Here is a 21,404-nt window from a genome sequence, read left to right on the forward strand (position 1 = left end):
TTGTTTTGTGGCCTAACATATGGTTTAGCATAGCAAATATTTCATGTGTGCTTAAGAATGTATATTCTCTTGTCAAAGAGAATGTTCTGTATATATCTGTTAGATCTGTTTGGTCTATAATGTTCAAATTGGTGTTTCCTTATTCATTATGTCTGGAGGATCTATCTGTTCTTGAAAATGGGATATTAAAGCCTCCAATTATTATTGTATTAATGTTTATTTTTCCTTTAACTATTTGGGTGTTCTGATGTTTTGTGCATAAATATTTATAATTTTTATATCTTCTTGATGGATTGACTTCATCATTATATTAAGACTTTGTTTTTATTATTTTTAGTTCAAATTCTATTTTGTCTGTATAAATATAGCTACCTCTACTTTACTTTGATTACAATTTGATTGAAATATCTTTTCCTATCCCTTCATCCTCAGTCTATGTGTGTCTTTCAGGCTAAAGTGAGTTTCTTAGAGGCAGCATTTCATGCGATCCTGTTTTATTTTGTTGTTGCTGTTGTTGTTGTTAATCCATTCAGCCATACTATGTCTTTTGATTGGAGAATTTAGTTCATTAATATTTCAAGTAATTATTGATTGGTAAGGACTTACTATTGCCACTTTGTTCATTGTTTTCTGGCTGTTTGTAGATCTATTTCTCCTTATTTCTTATCCTGTAGTCTTCTGTTATGTTTTTATATCAATTGATATCAGTATGCTTTGAGTTTATCATGTCTTTTTTGTATAATTTCTTTTTTTTAACTATTTAAAGTTTTTACATAATTTCTACAGGTTTTTCTCTTTATAGTTACCGTGAGGCTTATATGGTAATTTCTAACACCTTGTTTTCAATTGATAACAACTTAACTTCAATAGTATTCCTAAACTTTACACTTTACTTTTCCCTTTCACATTTTAGTTATTGAGGTTACAGTTTACATATTTTATATTGTTTATTAAATAACAGTTTATTAGTTATTTTTGCCATGTTTTGACTTTTATACTAGAGTTGTAAATGAATTACACACTCTTATCATATTACAGAATCTAACTTTGACTGTATATTTACCATTGTCAGTGAGTTTTATTCTAATTACATTTTATGATAATTCACATCCTTTTATTCCCAAAGAACTTCCTTTAGCATTTTCTGTAAGGCAAGTCTAATAGTGATGAACTCTCTCAACACTTTTCAGGAAAGGTTTATTTCTCCAATTCTGAAAGACAACTTTGCCTGGTATAGGCTTCTTGGTTGACAATCTTTTCTTCCCATATTTTGAATATATCCTCCCATCCTCTTCTGGCCTGAAATGTTTGTTGAGAAATATTCTAATAATTTTATGGAGGGTTTCTTGTATATAACTTCTTTCTGCTTTCTTGGTATATTCATTTTTTTCCTTCATCAACAATTTAATTATAATGTGTCTGTGTAACCCCATTTGGTTTCAATCTGTTTGGAGTCTATCTAGTCCCTCATGGATCTAGATATCCCTTTCTCCAGGTTTGGGAAGTTTATCCATTATTGCTTAAAATATACTTTCTATCTCTGGTATTCTCTTCTTCTTCTGGAATTTCCATAATACAGATATTGTTTCTTTCAATTGTGTCTTAGAAGTCCCATAGGCTTTACTCACTCTCCTTCATTTTTTTTTTCTTTGTGCTGCTCTGACAGGTTAATTTCAAATGTCTTCTCTTTTAGGTCATTGATTTCACCCCTCCCAGCTCTTCCCCCCCTTCTTGCTTGGTCAACTCACTTTTGAAGCTCTCCAATGTTCTTCAACTTGGTTTTATTTTTCAGCTCTATGAGTTCCATTTATTTTTTGATGGTTTCTATTTCTTTGAACTTCTCTTTGTATTTTTTTCATACATTGTTCTCCTACTTTCATTTAGTTGTCTGTGTGTTCTTGTTCACTAAACTTAAGAGAATTATTCTGAACTCTTTGTAGTTCATAGATCTCCATTTCTTTAGTTATTGAAGGTTTATTCATTTCCTTTGGTGTCATGTTTACCTGATTTTTTTCATGATCCTTGATTTCTTACATTGGTATTTATACATTTGATTGATCTCCTTTCCCAGTATTTAATTTAACTTTCAGAGACCATGCTTTACCAGTCAGTTCAGGTTGGGTTTGTAAACATGCCCACTGGTAACATCCCAGGGTGAATGGAGTTTACTATTAGGGTCTATTTTGGGCAAAGCCACTGCCTGAGCTCTGAACTTGGGAGAATTGGGTTGACTCAGTTACCTGCCCAAGTGAAGCTGTAGGATGAGCTCCATGGGGTTTCCTGTGCTCTCTACTCAGGTTTACTAGATGGTCAGGACCAGATGCTATATATAGTAGCAGGTGGGGTTATGAATTAGCTTCCCTGCCCTGGTGGGACAGCAAAACAGGCCCCAAGGCCTGCATGGCTCACTGTTTGGGGACCCATATTTAAGCAAGACTGTGAACTGAATTCTCTGGTCAGACAAGCTATAAGTTTTTGCTCTACAGATGGGAAAAATCACAACCTATGTTTTCTGTTCAGTAGCCACTGTAAGTCAGGCCATTGGATGGCCCTTTTCATTAGGTTCCCTGGACAGGGAAGCTGAAGGTGGTAGTCAGTAATGAATGGGGCTATGAATTCATTTCCTTGCTTGGGTGGAGCAGGAGAACCAATTGCAGGTCTGACAAGGCTTTTTTCTTATTATCTGTGGTTCTGACTTGAGCTAACCAACATTCCCCAGACAAATAGGGCCAACTGTCTTTTCCCTGTGAATGATCAGCGCTGCCTGCCATATTCAGCTAAAGCATTGCTGGGCTATGCAGCTTCCAGGTATTCTAGCCAGCCTTTCTAATCAGGTGGGGTAAAAAGCTACACTCAGCAGTGAGATGGGCTTATAACTAAGATCCCATGCCTTAATAAGGGCAGAGTAGGCTCTAGGGATGGCAAGACTTTGTTTGAAGACCGAAATCAGGCAGACCTACATTCTACCAAATTCCCTGATCAGACTGTACCACCAATTTGGTTCTGCAGGTGAGCAAAGCCACTGGCTGGAACTAATACTTGGTCATTGCAGATAGAAATTTGGTCTGCCAAAATTTGAGTGCTGGTTATTGCAAGTCCCTCTCCCTTCAGCAACACAATCAGATTCCCAGTAATAAAGCTCATAGATTTCCATGTAATTCTTGTGGGGTGAGACCAGAGTGGGGTTCCCAGGAAGTAACCCACGACACTCTGGGAGCTGGATGTTCAGCCTATGCTCTATTTTCCCCCTGGAGGAACCATGGACTCTAGGGAGACCTACAGCTGTGGTCTTACCCTTGCCTGGAAAAGGGGCAACGCAATCAGCATGTAGCCATTTTTCTTAGCCTATCTTGGTCTCTGTAGAACAAAAGGGTGCTTCAGCCTGTGTTCTAGGAATTTCTCAATGGTGTCTTGTCCATGAATAGCTGTTAGTTGTTCTTGTCACGAGGGGGAGCAAAGACAGGAATAAACTATCTCACCATCTTAACTGATGTCGCCCTAGCTTTTATTTGGTTATTTATAATAATCATTTTTTAGGTATGTCAACTTCTAATCTTCTGCTATTTGGCACAATAGTCACAGTTCAGAACACATTCTGAGGTTTATGTTCTTTAGAGGCCATATTAAGTTTTTGCAGTAATTGGCAAAAGCTAATAAGGCTTGGACCTTTTGAGCTTTTCTTTTAAAGAAGAAAAGAAATCTTTGTTTTTGCAATATTAGATTGCAAGAGTAAGAAAGAAAATAATAAGCCTTTCTGTGTGAGGAGATATTGGCAGAGAAGCTCTCAGTCAAAAGTCAGACTGCTTTTTCCCTCCTCTGATTTCTCTCCCCTCCTTCATATTTTGCAACCTCCTCATACATATGCCTCTGTGGCTGGCTCGGTTTTCTTCCCACACCAATGATACTTTTCTGAAAATACAGACATGACAGCTTTTATTTTGTTACCTATTTTTCCTCAGTGAATGTTGCTTACAACCACACCTGGTTCACACTAGGTGTTGAAGAAACATTCATACAAATTAACAAGTGAGTTTCAGTCTCCTGAAGATGGTGCCCTCTTCCAGGAAATTGTTAACGCATTCCATATGAACTTATGGTATTCTCAAAATCACGTTTTTTTTGTGAAAAAACTATCCTTTCAGACCTTGTTTGTGTTATGGGTCTTGCTCAAAACAAACAATGATTGTGAGTATGATTGCAGGCAAAGAGTTTCTAGAAAGCACTTCCACAAATCAGCAGGTTCCCCAACAAGCAACCCAGCAAAACATTCCCCTGGACTCCAAAAAACAAATCAAGTTCCATCCTGTCACATGTGATGCTTAATCATTGTGGCATCAAACTTCTTAGCTATATCCTATGAACTGCCACTTCCCTGAGAGAACAGATTTAGTGAAACTTCTGTTTTGTCCAATAATTAGCTTTTCTACACTTCCCCTCTATCCTAGAGTTATTCTTACTGTCTCTATTTTTCTTCACCTTTGTTCCCTCTCCTTTTGAAATCCTTGTCTCCTCTACTAGCTTAATGATGGCTTCATCTGTCTGGCCCTGTTATGAATATCATTATAAACTACAGTTTTTGGATGCTCGGATTTGTGTCTGTGTCCCTGCATGCTAACCAAATCATCTAAAACAAAAACAAAAACAAAAAAACCCATTCAGCTCTTTTATAAAAGTAAAACATATAGAACTCACTTAAAAAATTTGAACCTCAGATTTTCTTGGTGTGGCAGCTTTGTTCTTCAATGGCAAATTTTATATAACAATACAAATTTCTGACTTATCTTGAAAAACTGGAAAATCTGGCAACATGGGGTTATCATTCTTGCATGGCAGAAATTGGCTGAAAGTAAATATTTGCCTCCATTAATTAAACCCATACTTTCTAGTATGTCTCAGTCCCTACCACTCCCTCTTCTATTCCCCTTAGCCCACCTGATTTAAATGTAAGAGCCATAAAGTGAAGAAAAAAATCTTATGTATCAAGTGTGTGCCAAGTGATCCTTGCTATTAAATAGCTTACATTCTATTAGGAGAGAACACCAAATCAACAGCCCAGGTACAATAAGACACATACTAAGACTCAGGTAAGAAACAGCTTCTTTCTTGTTTGTGATCAGCATTCCTCTAGGCAGGTACTGACAGTAATTCCAGCAGCAACTGTAAACTCAGGCATTGGAATCTGATTTAAGACAGAACTCCAAGAACTAACGGAGACTGTCAATGCAAGGCAGGAATGAGGATTATCTAAATTATCCATACGTCAATTTCCTCTTCTCTAAATGGAGGTAATAGCCTCTCACTAGATTGTGAGAATTAAATGAGTTGATACAGATGAGCTAACGTTAAGCCCTTAGAGTGCCTTGGAACAAATTAATTTATAAATATTATATTAATTTTAATAAAAATTTTATAATAACTTTTAAGACAGGGTTCTAAGGTAGGAACTTGATAATGGTGGCAGTGGTGAGGTGAAGGAGTGTGGGGACAGGAAACCAGGACAGACTTGATTATGGGGAACATGTGGAGAGCTCAGAGACTATACCTAAACAGAAGGAACTATGAAGACCTTGCAGCAATAAAAAGCTCCTGACTTCAATATTCCTGTTACCATGAGAGTACACATTGCATTTTTGCACACCTTTCTTCTTTAAAAGCAAGATGGAACTTCTTGTTTGTTTCCTAGCACCTGCTACAAGCCTGCCTCTTAGTAAGTCATCAATAAAGGTTTATTAAAACAAGTATATGAAAGAAGTATATTACCAATCCAATTTCAAGTCCTCAATTGTTATCAGAGCTTTATGAATGGCAGGGCTGAGGCTAGAGGTAAGAATAAAGGAACCCCATCTGGGGAACTGAACACATCTATGGGCAAAGAATGTGCTAACAATTTATACAATTCCTGAGTACTCAAAATTTGTGGGTAATTGTTATCAGCTATGTATATTGTCCTGCCATTAGCAAAATCAATTTCTTTTAATATATATATATAATCACTTTCTCATACTACCCAATGTGTTCCTTAGGCTAACAACCTTTTCTCAAATCAGGGTCTATTTAGGAAGAGCCTGATTATTTAAATATGAATACATTTCCCTATGGCAAGGAAGAGATAAACCACTTACAGAAACCAAGAGAGCAGCCACTTTTATCTCCTCTTTTGTCCTTGTCCCATTCTTGACTGGCAGAGAGGAGAGGCGGGGCCATGATGTGGCTCAGAGAGACAGTAAGAGGCTAGAGCGAGGCCTTCAGGACAAACAAATCTGCCTGTCTGGGAATCTGGCCCACTGCTGTTGAAAGCCTATTTTTTCTCAAGATAAATGCTTTTGCCCAACATTGTTGCAACTCCTTTTCAATGCATGCTGCCCTGTGGCATGAACTCTCCCCTTTTTTTAAAAGCTGCCAACTTCCTCTCTAGAGCCAATAGCCTGTTTACCCAACATGGCATGAGGGATCAAGAAATCCCAAAAGCTGGGGCTATGGTCCCTTAGCGTGGTCCCTTAGCTCATTTCCCTTGAAAGCCTTATGTGCATAATAGGATTAGTAACCACCCGTTCCCAACTCTGTACAACCCTCTCATTTCCCAAACTCCCTCTGCTTTGAGGGAAGAGAAAATTTGGAAAGAGTATTCCTAATCAAGAAACTCTCCAAGAAGAAAGACTGTTTTCTACTTCCTGTATTCTCCACTGCTTGAGTAACCCCTGTCATACTCAATTCTCTGCCGGATTAGAACCAACCTGTACGCAAATGATATTGGCAGCTACCTGATTCTGAGGACTCAAGGGCACTGGAAATGTGCCCTAGGATTCCTTCCCTACTTAAACTGAATTCAAAGAACTTTTTTCAAACTTTAGCACCTATCAGAATTATTCACAGGGCTCCCCATCCAGTTTCCAATTCTGTAGGTCTGAGGGACAGACTAACTTGCATTTCTAATAAGTTGCCAGGTGATGCTAATACCATTGATTTAAGAACCACACTTAGAAAGCTACTGTCCTAGGGTATCAACTCAAAATCCAAACTTAATTTCTAAGCACTAGAGAAAATACATGCTATGTATTATATGTGTAAAAGTGTAAAAAGATTTCAAATGAGGTCTTCTGGAGGTAAAGGGCTATATTGTATGAAGAATATTCATAATGATGTACTATATGGTGACTGACATAACTTAATAAAAAATTAAAAATTAAATTAAAATTAAACAAAAAAAAATAATATTCAGCTGGGTACTGGTCATGTGTAAGGAAACCACCCAAAGCTACAGAAAGAGTAACCTGAAAGGATTAGAGGCTATTAACCTTGGTTTTCACACATGACCAGGAAAAATGCCTACTTTTTTAAAATAATGCCTATTTCTACCAAGATTGAAAAACTCCTGATTTATGGGCATTGGGCAAAGTACATAGAAGAATCTTGCCTCAGTAGAGGGAATAACTGTCCCTAGTCTGAGCACAGCTCAGGTCCACCTAATAAATCTTAAAAGCAAGAACCAAAATGACTAAACTTCTTTTAAGTAACTTGAACTGAGAACAAAATTTAGAAATAGTTAAAAGAACGGAAAAATGTCTGGCACCCCAAAGGTTAACATTCACAACATCTGGCATCCAATAAAAGACTAGCAGGATTGTAAAGAAGCAACAAAGTATGATCTATAATGAGAAGAAAAATCAATGAATTGAAACTGTCCGAGGACTGACAGGGATGTTAAAATTAGAAGATATCTGCATGAAGCAGTTATTAGAACTGTATCCCATATAGGCAAAACTTTAGTGACATGAAAATATTTTTAAAACATCCAGATTGTGGGAAATAAAGAAGAAAACCACTCAGATTGAACTAGAATTCTAGAAGTAAAAAACTACAATAATGGGTGCCTCGGTGGCGCAGCGGTTAAGCGTGCCTTCGGCTCAGGGCGTGATCCCGGCGTTATGGGATCGAGCCCCACATCAGGCTCCTCCGCTGGGAGCCTGCTTCTTCCTCTCCCACTCCCCCTGCTTGTGTTTCCCTCTCTCGCTGGCTGTCTCTATCTCTGTCAAATAAATAAAATCTTAAAAAAAAAAAAAACTACAATAAGAGATGAAAAACACTTAGATGAGATAATATAAAATTGGATATTGCAGAAGAAAAGATTGGTGAACTTCAAGACAGTAATAGAAACTCTAAAATAAAACCTAAAAAGAAAACTATTAAAAAAAATAGCATCAGTGAACTATGGAACAACTTTAGGTGGCCTAATACATAATTAAAATCCCCAAAGGGAAGAAGAAGATGACAGGGAACTAAAAAAAATATTATTTGAAGAGCTATATTTTCCAAACTTAATAAATGATATATTCAGATTCAAGGAGCTCCACAAATGCCAAGAAGAAAAATGAAAAAAACAAAAAACAAAAAAACAAAAAACCCACCAAGCCACATCATAATCAAATGCTCAAAAACAATGATTAAATACCTATTAAAAGCAATCAGAAGGATATAAAACTATAAATGTTAAAGGCAGAAGGAAAATGATACTAAAAGAATGTGTCACTCCGCATAATAAAAACAACAGTGAAAACAGTAACTGCATGGGAAAGTATAAAAGGGTTTTCAACTGTTGTTTAAACTGTTGAACGCACCAGCCAGGTTTATCTGGGTAACTAGGAATTATCTAGATAAATTGTTTTTCTTCAACTTTTCCCACCAACCAGGAAGAAAATAAAAATAAGAAACAAGAGTTGGGGAAGATTCATGGGGAACATGTAGGCAGCATGCCCTAGTCTTCAAAATAAACAGGAAAAATGTTAGAATAGAGTCTTAATTAACTTAATAAACAAGGGTTATGTTTAATGAGATAGATCAGTCATATGGTCAGTTTTTAACTTAATTTTTAAGAAGCTACCCACTTTCTTAGAAGACTTCAGGTATGCTTTGTTACTCACCTGGGGAAATTATTTTTTCCTCCCTCTCAGCTTCTTAGGTTTATTATCATATCATTCTTAGGCATTCATATTTTAAAAAGCTGGTCTCTCAATCCGCATACCCAAATCTACTTTTATGAACAAAAATTATTAGCCTCTTGCCCAACAATAAACTACAGAAAATCTTAGATTCTTAAATGCAGGGTGTTTCCATGGAAAAGCAAAGCCAAAGGAAAATCCATTTGTGAAGATTCCTGAGGATTTCTTTGGGTATCCCCTTCCCCAGGGAAAACCTGAATTGCATTAGCCATTCATTATAATTAGAAATAATCCTAGTCTTCTAGATGCAAGAAAATCCTTTCAGTCTAACTCCTGATTTTTTGTAGTTCCCTTCAGACTTGCCCACCCTATCCTGAGTTCTACACATTACAAAATGACTAAGGGAATCACCCCTTGATAGAGAGTAAAGTGCCTTTTTTAAAAAGATCTTTATTATTTATCAAAGAGAGAGAGCGTGCTCAAGCAGGGAGAACAGCAGGCAGAGGGAGAAATAGACTCCCTGCTGAGCAAGGAGCCCAATGTGGGACTCGATCCCAGGACCTGGGGTCATGACCTGAGCTGAAGGCAGATGTTTAACTGACTGAGGCACCCAGATGTCCCTAAATTGCGTTTTTTTAAGAACACAAGTTTTGAGGCCAAACTGATCCAAGTAGTCACTATTACTCTTCTCCTGCCAAACGATAACCAACCTCCCAATTTTCATTTATGTATTCCTTATTTGGGCCTAACCAAGGCCATACTTGATCATGTCTGGCCAGTCAGAATTTAAATACTTCTATATTATACATCATAAGTGACACTGACAATATGCACCATTGAGAAAGCAACTTCAGAAAAAAAATAATTAAAAGTAGAGTGAACTAAATAATATAAATGTGTATTCTAAAAATGCAGAGTAAGCATTGTTTATAATCCCAAAATGTAGAAGCATCCCAAGTACACATCAACAGATGTGTTGATGAATGTGGCGTATTGATTACTGAAGCTTTGTAATAGAACTTGAAGTCAGGAATTGTGACACGTCAAATTCCATTTTTCTTTTTCAAGATTACTTTGACTATTCGGGGTTTTTTGCGGTTCCACGCAAATTTTAAGATTGCTCTATTTCTATGAAAAATGCTGTTGGTATTTTGTTAGGGATTGCATTAAATGTGTAGATTGCTTTGGGTCGTATAGATGTTTTAACAATGTTTGTTCTTCCAATCTGTGAGTATGGAATGTGTTTCCGTTTCTTTGTGTCATCTTCAATTTCTTTTATCAATGTTTTATAGTTTAAAGAGTACAGGTCTTTAACCTCCTTGGTTAAGTTTAATGCTATGTATTTTATTTTGGGCGCAATTGTAAATGGGATTATTTTCTTAATTTCTCTTCTGCTTCATTAATGTGTAGAAATGTGACAGATTTCTGTACATTGACTTCTGTATCCTCTAACTTTACTCAAGTTATTTCTGTTCTCATAATTTTTTGGTGGAGTCTTAGGCTTCTATATACAGTATCATGTCATCTGCAAATAGAGTTTTACTTCTTCCTTACCAATTTGGATGCATTTTATTTATTTTGTTGTCTGATTGCTGTGGATAGGACTTCCAGTACTATGTTGAATGAAAGTGGTGCGAGAGGACATCCTTGTCTTATTCCTGACCTTTGGGAAAAATTCTGTTTTTCCCCGTTGAGTATGATATTAGCTATGGTGTTTTTCACGTAAAGCCTTTAATATGTTGAGGTATGTTCCCTCCAAACCTACTTTGTTGAGAATTTTTGTCAAGAATGGATGTTGCACTTTGTGAAAAAATTTTTTGCATCTATTTAAATAATCATATGGTTTTTATCCTTTCCCTCATTGATATGATATATCATTTTGATTGATATGCAAATATTGAACCACCCTTGCATCCTGGGAATAAATCCCACCTGATTGCTGTGAATGATTTTTATAATATATTGTTTTGGTTTTTTTTAAGATTTTATTTATTTATTCGACAGAGATAGAGACAGCCAGCAAGAGAGGGAACACAAGCAGGGTGAGTGGGAGAGGAAGAAGGGCTCCTAGCGGAAGAGCCTGATGTGGGGCTCGATCCCATAACGCTGGGATCACGCCTTGAGCCAAAGGCAGACACTTAACCGCTGTGCCACCCAGGCGCCCCATTTTATAATACATCGTTGAATTTGGTTTGTTAATATTTTGTGGAGGATTTTTGCATCTATCTTGATCAGTATATTGACCTGTAGCTCTCTTTTGTGTGGTGTCTTTATCTGGTCTTGGTATCAGGATAATGCTGTCCTCATACAGCAAATTTGGAAGTTTTCCTTCCTCTTCTATTTTTTGGAAAAGTTTGAGAAGAATAAATGCTTAGTAGAATTCTTCTTTAAATGTTTGGTAGAATTCACCTTTGAAACCATCTGGTCCTGGATTTTTGTTGGAAGTTTTTTGTACTGGCCCAGAAAAATACACATAGATCACTGGAGCAGAACAGAAAGTCCAGAAATAAACCCACAATTATATGGTCAATCTTCAACAAAGGAGACAAGAATATGTGATGGGAAGAAAACAGTCTCTTCAACAAATAATTTGGGGAAAACTGTACAGCAGTATGCAAAAGAATGAAACTGGAACACTGTCTTACATATATACAAACATAAATTCAAAATGGATTAAAGACCTAACTGTGATACCTGAAACCATAAAAATCTTAGAAAGCACAATCAGCAATTTGTCTGACAGTGGTCATAGCAACATCCTTCTAGATATATCTTCTGAGGCAAAGGAAACAAAAGCAAAAACAAACTATTGGGACTACATCAGAATAAAAAGCTTCTGCACGGCAAAGGGAGCAACCAACAAAACTAAGACAACCTACTGAATGGGAGAAGATATTTGCAAATAACATATTCAGAAAAGGGTTAGTATCCAAAATAAAGAACTGATACAACTAAACACCAAAAAATTTTAAATAATCCAATTAAAAAATGGGCAGAAGATGTAAACAGACATTTCTCCAAAGAAGACCTACAGATGGCTGACAAATACATGAAAAGATGCTCAACATCACTCTTCAGGAAAATGCAAATCAAAACTATAATGAGCTATCACCCCATACTTGTAGGAATGGCTAAAATCAGTACAAGAAACAACAGGTGTTCCTGAGGCTATGGAGAAAGGAAAACCCTCTTACACTGTTGGTGGGAATACAAACTGGGGCAGCCACTGTGGAAAACAGCATGGAGGGTCATCAAAAAATTGAAAATAGAACTACCCTACGATCCAGTAATTGTACTATTAGGCATTTACCCAAACAATATGAAAACACAAATTCAAAGGGATATATTCACCCTTATGTTTATTGCAGGATTATTTACGATAGCCACACTATGGAAGCAGCCCAAGTGCCCGTCAATAGAAGAATAGATAAAGAAGCTATAGGGGGTGTGTGTGTGTGTGTGTGTGTGTGTGTGTGTACACACAATAGATTATTATTCAGCCATAAAAAAGAATGAAATCTTGCCATTTGCAACAATAAGGATGGGTCTAGAGAGTATAATGCTATGCACAATAGTCCAAGAAAAACAAATACGCTATGACTTCATGCATATGTGGAACTTAAGAAACAAAACAAATGAACAAAGGGACAAAAAAGATACACCAAGAAACAGACTCTTAACTATAGAAAACAGTCACCAGACAGAAGGTTGGTGGGAGGATGGATGAAATAGGTGAAGGGTATTAAGGAATGCACTTCCGTTGCTGAGCACTGAGTAACGTATGGAACTGTTGGATCACTATATTGTATACCTAAAACTAATATAGCACTGTATGTTACTACCCCAAAATTAAAATCTTAAAAACATTTTTTAAAATGTTTAAATGTGGTATATGCATTACATATTATTGTCTTAAAAAGGAAGAAAATTTAAGAAACCTCAAAGACATACATTTATGGATATAATCTTTCTTAAAACTGCTTTTGCTGCAACCAGCAAGATTTGATATGTTGTGTTTTCATATTTATGTGTTTTGAGATAGTGTTATTTGTTTTGATTTCTTCTTTGCCTTATACATTGTTTAGAGGTATACTGTTTCCACATACTTATAGATTTTCTCACTTGTTGATTTCTAGCTTCATATCATTATGGTTGAAAAAGATGGTATGATTTCAGTGTTCTTAAATTTGCTAAGATTTGTGGTTTTGTCCTATCATATGACCTATTCTGCAGAATGTTCCATGTGCACTTGAAGAATGTATATTCTGCTGCTGCTAAATGTCCTGTATATGTCTATTAAACCCATTTGTTCTAAGGTATGGTTCAGTATCAACATTCCTTTGCTAATTTTTCTGTCTGAATGATCTATTGTATTGTCTATTTCTCCTTTGAGATGTTAGTATTAGCCTTAAATATTTCAGTACTTGTGTTTTGAGAGCATATATACCTACATTTGTTGGATGATCTTGATGATTTGACCCCTTAATCATTGTATAATGTCCTTCTTTGTCTCTTTTTACCATTTTGGCTTGAAGTCTATTTTCAGGTAGCTTTGTGATAAGTTTGATTGTTATATTCTTGGTTTCTACTTCATCCCTTCACTTTGAGTCTGTGTGTCTTTAGAGCTGAAATGAGTCTTCTCTAAGCAACCTATAGCTGGGTCTCGTTTTTTAATCCATCTAGGGGGAAGAAAAAGCCAGGGGTATCTTACTTCCTGGTTTTAAACTATACTACAAAACCATAATAATTGAAACAGTATGGTACTTGCAAAAAAAAAAAGTCCTATTGGTCTGTGTGTCTGGGATTTCAGAATTAACTGTCAGCATATATGGTTAATTCATATTTGACAAGGGAACTAAAACCATTAAATGGGAAAAGGCTAGACTCTTCAAGTGGTGTTGGGAAAACTGGAGAAACGCATGGGAAACAATGAAATTGGACTCCTATCTCACACCACTTATAAAAATTAATGTGAAATAGATCAAAAGCTTAAACATATGACCTGTGCCATAAAAGTCCTAAAAGAAAACATAAGACACGAGCTCCTCAACATTGGTTTTGGCAATGATTTTTTTGGACATGACACAAAAAGCACAAATAACACAAGCAAAAATCAACAGCTGTGACTACATCAAACTCAAAAGCTCCTGCACAGCAAATGAAACAATTGACAAAATGAAAAAACTGAAAGAATAATAAATCTTTGCAAACCATATTTTGGATAAGGGGTTTATATACAGAATGTATTTAAAAATCAAACAACAAATCTGGAAAAATGTCTACTGTATGTAGACAAATGTCTGCCTATTTTAAGGAGGACATCAAAATGGCCAATAGACACCTGAAAGTATGCTCAACATCACTCATCATCAGAGAAATGCAAATCAAAATGGCAATGAGCTGTCACCTCACACGTGATAGAATGGCCATCATCAAGAAGACAGACAACATGTGCTGGTGAGAACGTGGTGAAAAGGAAACCCTTATATTCTGTCAGTGGAAATATAAATTGCCAAAAATACTATGTGAAACAACATGAAGTTTCCTCAAATAATTAAAAATAGACCTATCACACAATAAAGCAATTCCACTTCTGGTCACATACCCAAAGGAAATGAAAACAGGATTTTGAGATATAAGCACTCCCATCTTTATCACAGCATTATTCACAATAGCTAAGATATGGAAACAAACTAAATGCCCACCAACAGATAAATGGATAAAAAATGTATATATACACAATGGAATATTACTCAGCCAAAAGAAAGGATATCCTGCAATGTGTGACAACATGGATGGATCTTGAGCACATTATCCTAAGTGAGGTAAGTCTGAGAAAGACAAGTACTGTATGATATCACTTACATGGAATTTAAGAGTCAAACTCATAAACAAACAAACCCAGTAAAATGGTGGTTACTAAAAGATGGGGAGTATGGTGATCAAGTTGATGTTTCAGAGGATAAACTTGCAAGGAGCAAATAAGCCATAGTGATCTAATGTGCAGTAAAATGACACTATTATACTCTAATTATATAACATAAATAGCACTATAGCAACAATCACATTACAATATATAAATGTATCAAAGTAACACATTGTACACCTTAAATAATGTTATAGGTCAAGTATATCCCATAAATTTTTAATGCACTATAATTAAAAATAGCATAACAAATGTAAACAGAAATAAAAATTGCAATGCAAAAAGAAAATGGAATTCTGACATATGCTACAGCATAGATCAACCTTAAGGATATTGTGCTAAGTTAAATAAGCCAGTTAAAAGAAAGCATACTGGATGATTCCACATATGACATACGTAGAGTAGTCAAATGCACTGTAGAGAGAGACTGATAGTAGAACGGTGGTGGCCGGGACTACAGGAAAGGGAGGGGAGTGGGAAATTGTCTAATAGGTATGGTTTCAGTTTTACAAGGCAAAGAGACTCCTAGAAATTGGTTGTGCAACAGTGTGGATATACTTAACACTATTGAACTTTACATTTAAATGTGGTTAAGAGGGTAAATTTTATGCTACATACATTTTGCCACAATTTTTTAAAAAGAACGAAACTCTGATACATGGGACAACAGGGATGAATCTTGAGAACATGTTAAATGAAATAAGCCAGCCCTGATAGGCCAAGTATTACATAATCCCACTCCTATGAGGTACCTGGAATAGTCACACTCATACAGAAAGAAAGAATAATACCCAGTGGTTACCAGGGACTGGAAAGAGGGTAGAATGAGAATTATTATTTAATGAGTACAGAGTTTGGAATAATTCTAGAAATGATAGTGATAGCTGCCCAGCATTGTGAGTGTACTTTATGCCACTGAATTATACATTTTAAAAGAGTAAAAATGATAAAGATGGTTAACAAACCCCAAGAAGGCAACTGCTTTCCTGAAGACATCTGCCTGCATAAAGAGCTTCTGGATGTCTCACAACCCTGACCACCAAACCACTGAGTCCTTCATAGCTCTAAGTGCAATCGTAGTTCTTATAAGAACAAAATTAAAAACTCTGAAAACTGCTATATTAACACAAAAAATGCCCCCAAAAAGTACAAAGAGCAGGTGATTTCATGAGTCCTAATTGTCCTCAAAGAGTACCTTTTTCTCTTTACGGTGGTTAATAATGAACATCTAATCAGACCAACTGGATTGATTACAAAGATGTATTAGATCTGGTTTCATGGTGGTTTGATTTTTTTTTTCTATCTATGAATGAGAAGCATGACAGTAGTTAAGGGTTCCTTAGACTTAAAATATCCATAGGTCAGACTTCGGTATTTTATGGGCCCCCACCTACACATGAAACCTCAAAATGGTTTCTGTGGAGTCTAGCTGCCTCTTCTGCCCCATCAGGCCCCAAACTGAACTTAAAAGATACTGTACCAATACCCAGTTATACGATTTTTCCCTGAAGTTCTCAAACTTATTTCCAGTCGTTAAGCCTGAGCTCCCTGCCATGACAGGGCTCTTGCTAACTCCACCTTATCTGCATTTTAAACTCACTGTGGATCTCCTCCTCTTTCTGTTCCTCTAATAAGCCTCTAATAAAATACCTCTACATGTATTTGTTTTCAACCTCTGTTCTTTAGGTTGTTCCATGAGGTGATTCGTCCAGGATACTGCTCAACTGGCACTTCTTGTCCTGTCCTTGTCAATGTATGCTGTTGTATTGAGGTAAATAAAAACCTTTGTTGATGGAGATTTTTAAAAAGTCTACCATTCGGTGATGAAAGATTGATGTCAGTAATTTCAGTTTGGGTTCAATTCCTGACTAGATTGACACATTGGTTCACTCCTAAGGATTATTTTCTCTGAACCTCAATTTTAAGTTTCTATAAGGATAGAGATTACCTGCTGCTTCAAACATCTTAAAATATGGAAATCTTAATGTCAATTTCTGAAGAATTTTCAACCCTTTTAGGGGAAAAAAAAGACACTTCCTGCCATGTGGGTGATTAATGAAATGTTAACACGGAGAAAGACTTTAAAGTAGATCATTTCTCTTCTTACTGTTTCATTTTACTGAACAGAGACTTGAAGAGAAGTCAAGTGCCTTAGCCAGATAACTAGTCTGGCAGTGAGGTACTTGTACTTGGATCTCCTGACTCATTGTCCAGTGCTATTTTCCTATCAGTCATTCCAAAATGAACACGATGGCAACTGTCTCTGAATCACTAAGGTAATGTGAATAATTACAAACTCCTGGGGTCTATTCGGAATGACCTATTTGGTCTTACAAAGAATCCATAGTTTTTGACTCCTTACCACCAAAGAACCCTGCTATGAAGCCAAGAGTCCCATGACTGCCTCCTCCTGGCTGCCTGGGATCTGAGTTAGTTAGCCCAGTGACGATAATGAGAAAGTGAATCTCCAAAAGAAGAGACGCCAGGCTCCGCACATCACAGAGATATCTAACATGATATACTGGGGTGTGGGAAGAAATGCCTGTGTGTGTGTGCGTGTGTATACATATATTCACATGACATCTAGAGAAAAGATTTTAAGCATTATGACTAATAACCCAAGGGTGGGCACTGGCAGCATTACTTGTATTACAAATCAGAGGAGTGGAAAGGCCCAGTGTAGATGAGCCAACAGGGCACCCCTCCCCCAAGCATTTGTTTACTTTCAATATATTGAAATGAATTGTTCTTTTTTTTTAATTTAAGTTAGTTAACAAATAATGTAGCATTGGTTTCAAGAGTAGAATTTAGGGATTCATCACTTAAATATAATACCTAGTGCTCATCCCAACAAGTGCCCTCTTTAATACCCATCACCCACTTAGCCCATCCCCCTACCCACCTCCCCTCCAGCAACCCTCAGTTTGTTCTCTTAACTATAGAGTCTCTTATGGTTTGCCTCCCTTTGTTTTCATCTTATTTTATTTTTCCTTCCCTTCCCCTGTGTTTCATCTGTTTTGTTTTGTTTCTTAAATTCCACATATGAGTGAAATCATATGGTATTTGTCATTCATCTGACTTATTTTGCTTTGCATAATACCCTTTAGTTCCATCCATGTCATTGCAAATGGCAAGATTTCATTCTTTTTGATGGCCAAGTAATATTCCATTGTATGTATATACCACCATTTTTTTTAATCTATTCATCAGTCAATGAGCATTTGGGCTCTTTCCATAATCTGGCTATTGCTGTTAGTGTTGCTATAAACATTGGGGTGCATGTGCCCCTTCAAATCAGTACTTTTGTACTGATTATTCTTTGATAAATATGTAGTAGTGCAATTGCTTGGTTGTAGATAGATCTATTTTTAACTTTTTGAGGAACCTCTATACTGTTTTCCAGAGTGGCTGTACCAGTTTGCATTCCCACCAACCATGCAAAAGTGTCTTCCTTTCTCCATTTCCTTGCCAACATTTGTTGTTTTTTGAGTTGTTAATTTTAGCCATCTGAGGGATGTGAGGTGGTATCTCATTGTGGTTTTGATTTTCATTTCCCAGGTGATGAGTGATGTTGAGCATTTTTTCATGTTTCTATTAGCCATCTATATATTTTCTTTGGAGAAATTTCTGTTCATGTCTTCTGCCCATTTCTTAACTGGATTTTTTATTTTGGGGGTGTGGATTTAGATGAGTTCTTTATAGATTCTGGAAAGTAGCTCTTCATCCAATATGTCATTTGCAAATATCTTCTTCCATTGGTTGCCTTTTAGTTTTGTTGATTGTTACCTTTGCTGTGCAGAAGAATTTTATTTTGATGAGGTCCCAATAGTTCATGTTTGCTTTTGTTTCCCTTGCCTCCGGAGACGGGTCTAGTAAGAAGTTGCTGCAGCTGAGGTCAAAAATGTTGCTGCCTCTTTTCTCCTCTAGGATTTTGATGGTTTCCTGTTTTACATTTAGGTCTTTCATCCATTTTGAATTTTTTGTGTATGGTATAAGAAAGTGGTCCAGTTTTCCCAGCACCATTTGTCTTTGAAATGAACTGTTCTCAAGGTTAAGTGAGTTTGCAAATTATGTATCTACTTCAAGACAAACTAACTCCTAGAAAATGACAATTTAAAGGGAATCATACAACAAAACTTTGGGTTAAATGTTATAATGAAACCAAAAGCAAACAAACAAACAAAAAAGAAATAGCAAAGATAACTCTTACCCTATTCTTAATGTAGCTGATGCATAACTCATACCATCAGGTAAAAGGATGATTATCAAATAATATTTTGAAGAACTTGTTTAATCTTAAGACTCAAATATGGATTCACACATACTACTGTTAATAAACAATTATAAAATAATTACAAAAATTGATATAATTAAAATAAACTTTCTTAATTGGTTTTCTAGTGTCTTACTCTTAAATATGAATAGACAGACAAGGATCTTCAAACAATTAATGGATTGTTCTAATGTAAAACACAGAAACTTGAATAAGAATTGCGAAGAAACAGAAGTGATGGAGTTAAAGAAAACTTAATCTATAATGTTCTCCAAAGGATAGGAGAATTTTACCTCCTGAATGAAGAAGAGTCTTTAAACAGGTGCTTTCACAACTTCTGGAAATTAAAATATTGTGAACAAATGAAATATGAAATATACCTTATGAAATCTATAATAAAAATATTGAGAAAGGAAAACTGCAGTAAATATTGGAAGGCAAAACTGATAGTGCTGAAATATTAAGCAATATTAATAGCTATTATTTGAGAGTTTACCACATACCAGGCCCTGTTCTAAGTACTGTTCTAAGTACTAACTCTTAATCTAGGTATTAACTTAATCACAACAAGCCTGTAAGATGGGTACTACGATCTCCATTTTATAGAAGAAGAGACTAAAGCACCAAGAAGTAAGGTGACTTGGTCAAAATTAGAGAGCTACTAAACAATAGGACTGAGTAGGGTTAAGATTGAGGCAGATCCATGTAGAGTCAGTTTTCATATCTTCATGCTAAAGCAAGTACAACAATATGGAAAACAGAAAAGTTTTTTTTTTTAATGAGAAGATTAAGAAGGTCCAACATTCAAACAGCTTCAGATGGAAATGTGGGGACAAAAATAAGATTCTAGAAATTCTGAGAAAAAAAGTCTGATTACCACAAAGACTGGTAATCAATACATGAAACTTGCAACATCAACAGGAAAAGTTGGATGATGTCATAATACCCTTAAAATTTTATGAAAAAATTATAACATCAAATTCTTTACCCAGGCAAACTTAACTAGGTGATACTTCAGAAACTGAAAGTTCTCAAAACATTTACTAAACACACTCTCAGAAATTTATTGAAAGTTGCACTTCATCAGAGCAAAGGAATAAGTGATAAAGGTACTAAGAACCAAGATTCCTACACAAGAAAAGCCAGAGGACATTCAGAAGGTAATTGCGATGGGAGATCCGAGGACGACAGCTATAACAGCTTTTAGACAGCAACCAGTTCAGATTGGCACAGAGGGACAGAGGACTACAGAGCGGTTATCTTCGGAAGAAAATATTGATTATTTTATGTGAATGAACTGAGAAGGTATTAACACAGTGGTAATATGTTTGGTCAGGAATTACAGTACGTTGAAAACTAAGAAGGTGTGAAAAGAGAATCACCTCAAAGAAACTAAAACTTACGGGAAAGGAAATGTAATCATTGGTGAGTAATATTTAGTTGATGACAAAAATAAACAGTAGACATTGACTCAACCCAAAATTATATGCTGTAAAAATCAGAGGGAAGGACTTTTGTCTGTTTTGTTCATCAGTGCTTTTTCCTTGGCACTCAGAGGTAGGATGAGGGTGGGGGAAAAGCTGGTAAGAGATAAATCCTCATCTTCCATAGAAGTTGATATTATATACAACTTTAAAAAAAGACATGGGAAGAAAAGTATATTTAGAAAAAGGCAAAAATCAGAAGAGACAGTTTTAGAAGTAATGGTTGCTGTAGTGGAAAGTGAAAATGGAAGTGGGAATAACAAAAGTTTGCTACTATTCCAGCTTTATTGAGACAATTAGAATACAGCACTGTAGAAGTTTCAATTGTACAGCAAAGTGATTGAATTATATATATATAGAAGAGTGATTACCACATAAGTAAACATACATCATCTCAAATAGATACAAAAGGGGGGAAAAAGAGAGAAAAAATCCTCGGGATTAGACCGAGCATTTAGTCCCTTAACCACTTTCATATATACTGTACAGCAGTGTTAACTCTAGTCATCATGTTGGTGTGTTCCTAGCACTTTATCCTATAACTGGAAGTTTGTATCTTTTAACCACCTTCATCCAATTTTCCCTCCCCAAACCAAGCCTATAGTAATCACAAATCTTTTCCTATGACGTTGTTTTGCGTGTATGTAAGATCGCACATATAAGTGAGATAATATTTTTTCTCCACCTTGCATGTTTTACGTAGCACAGGGCCATCAAGATCCATCTAGGTTGTCACAAATGGAAGAATTTCCTTTAATGACTGCATAATATTTGTGTGTATGTAT

The sequence above is a fragment of the Ailuropoda melanoleuca genome, chromosome 2, assembly GCF_002007445.2.
Source record: "Ailuropoda melanoleuca isolate Jingjing chromosome 2, ASM200744v2, whole genome shotgun sequence".
In the NCBI taxonomy this organism is placed as follows: domain Eukaryota; kingdom Metazoa; phylum Chordata; class Mammalia; order Carnivora; family Ursidae; genus Ailuropoda; species Ailuropoda melanoleuca.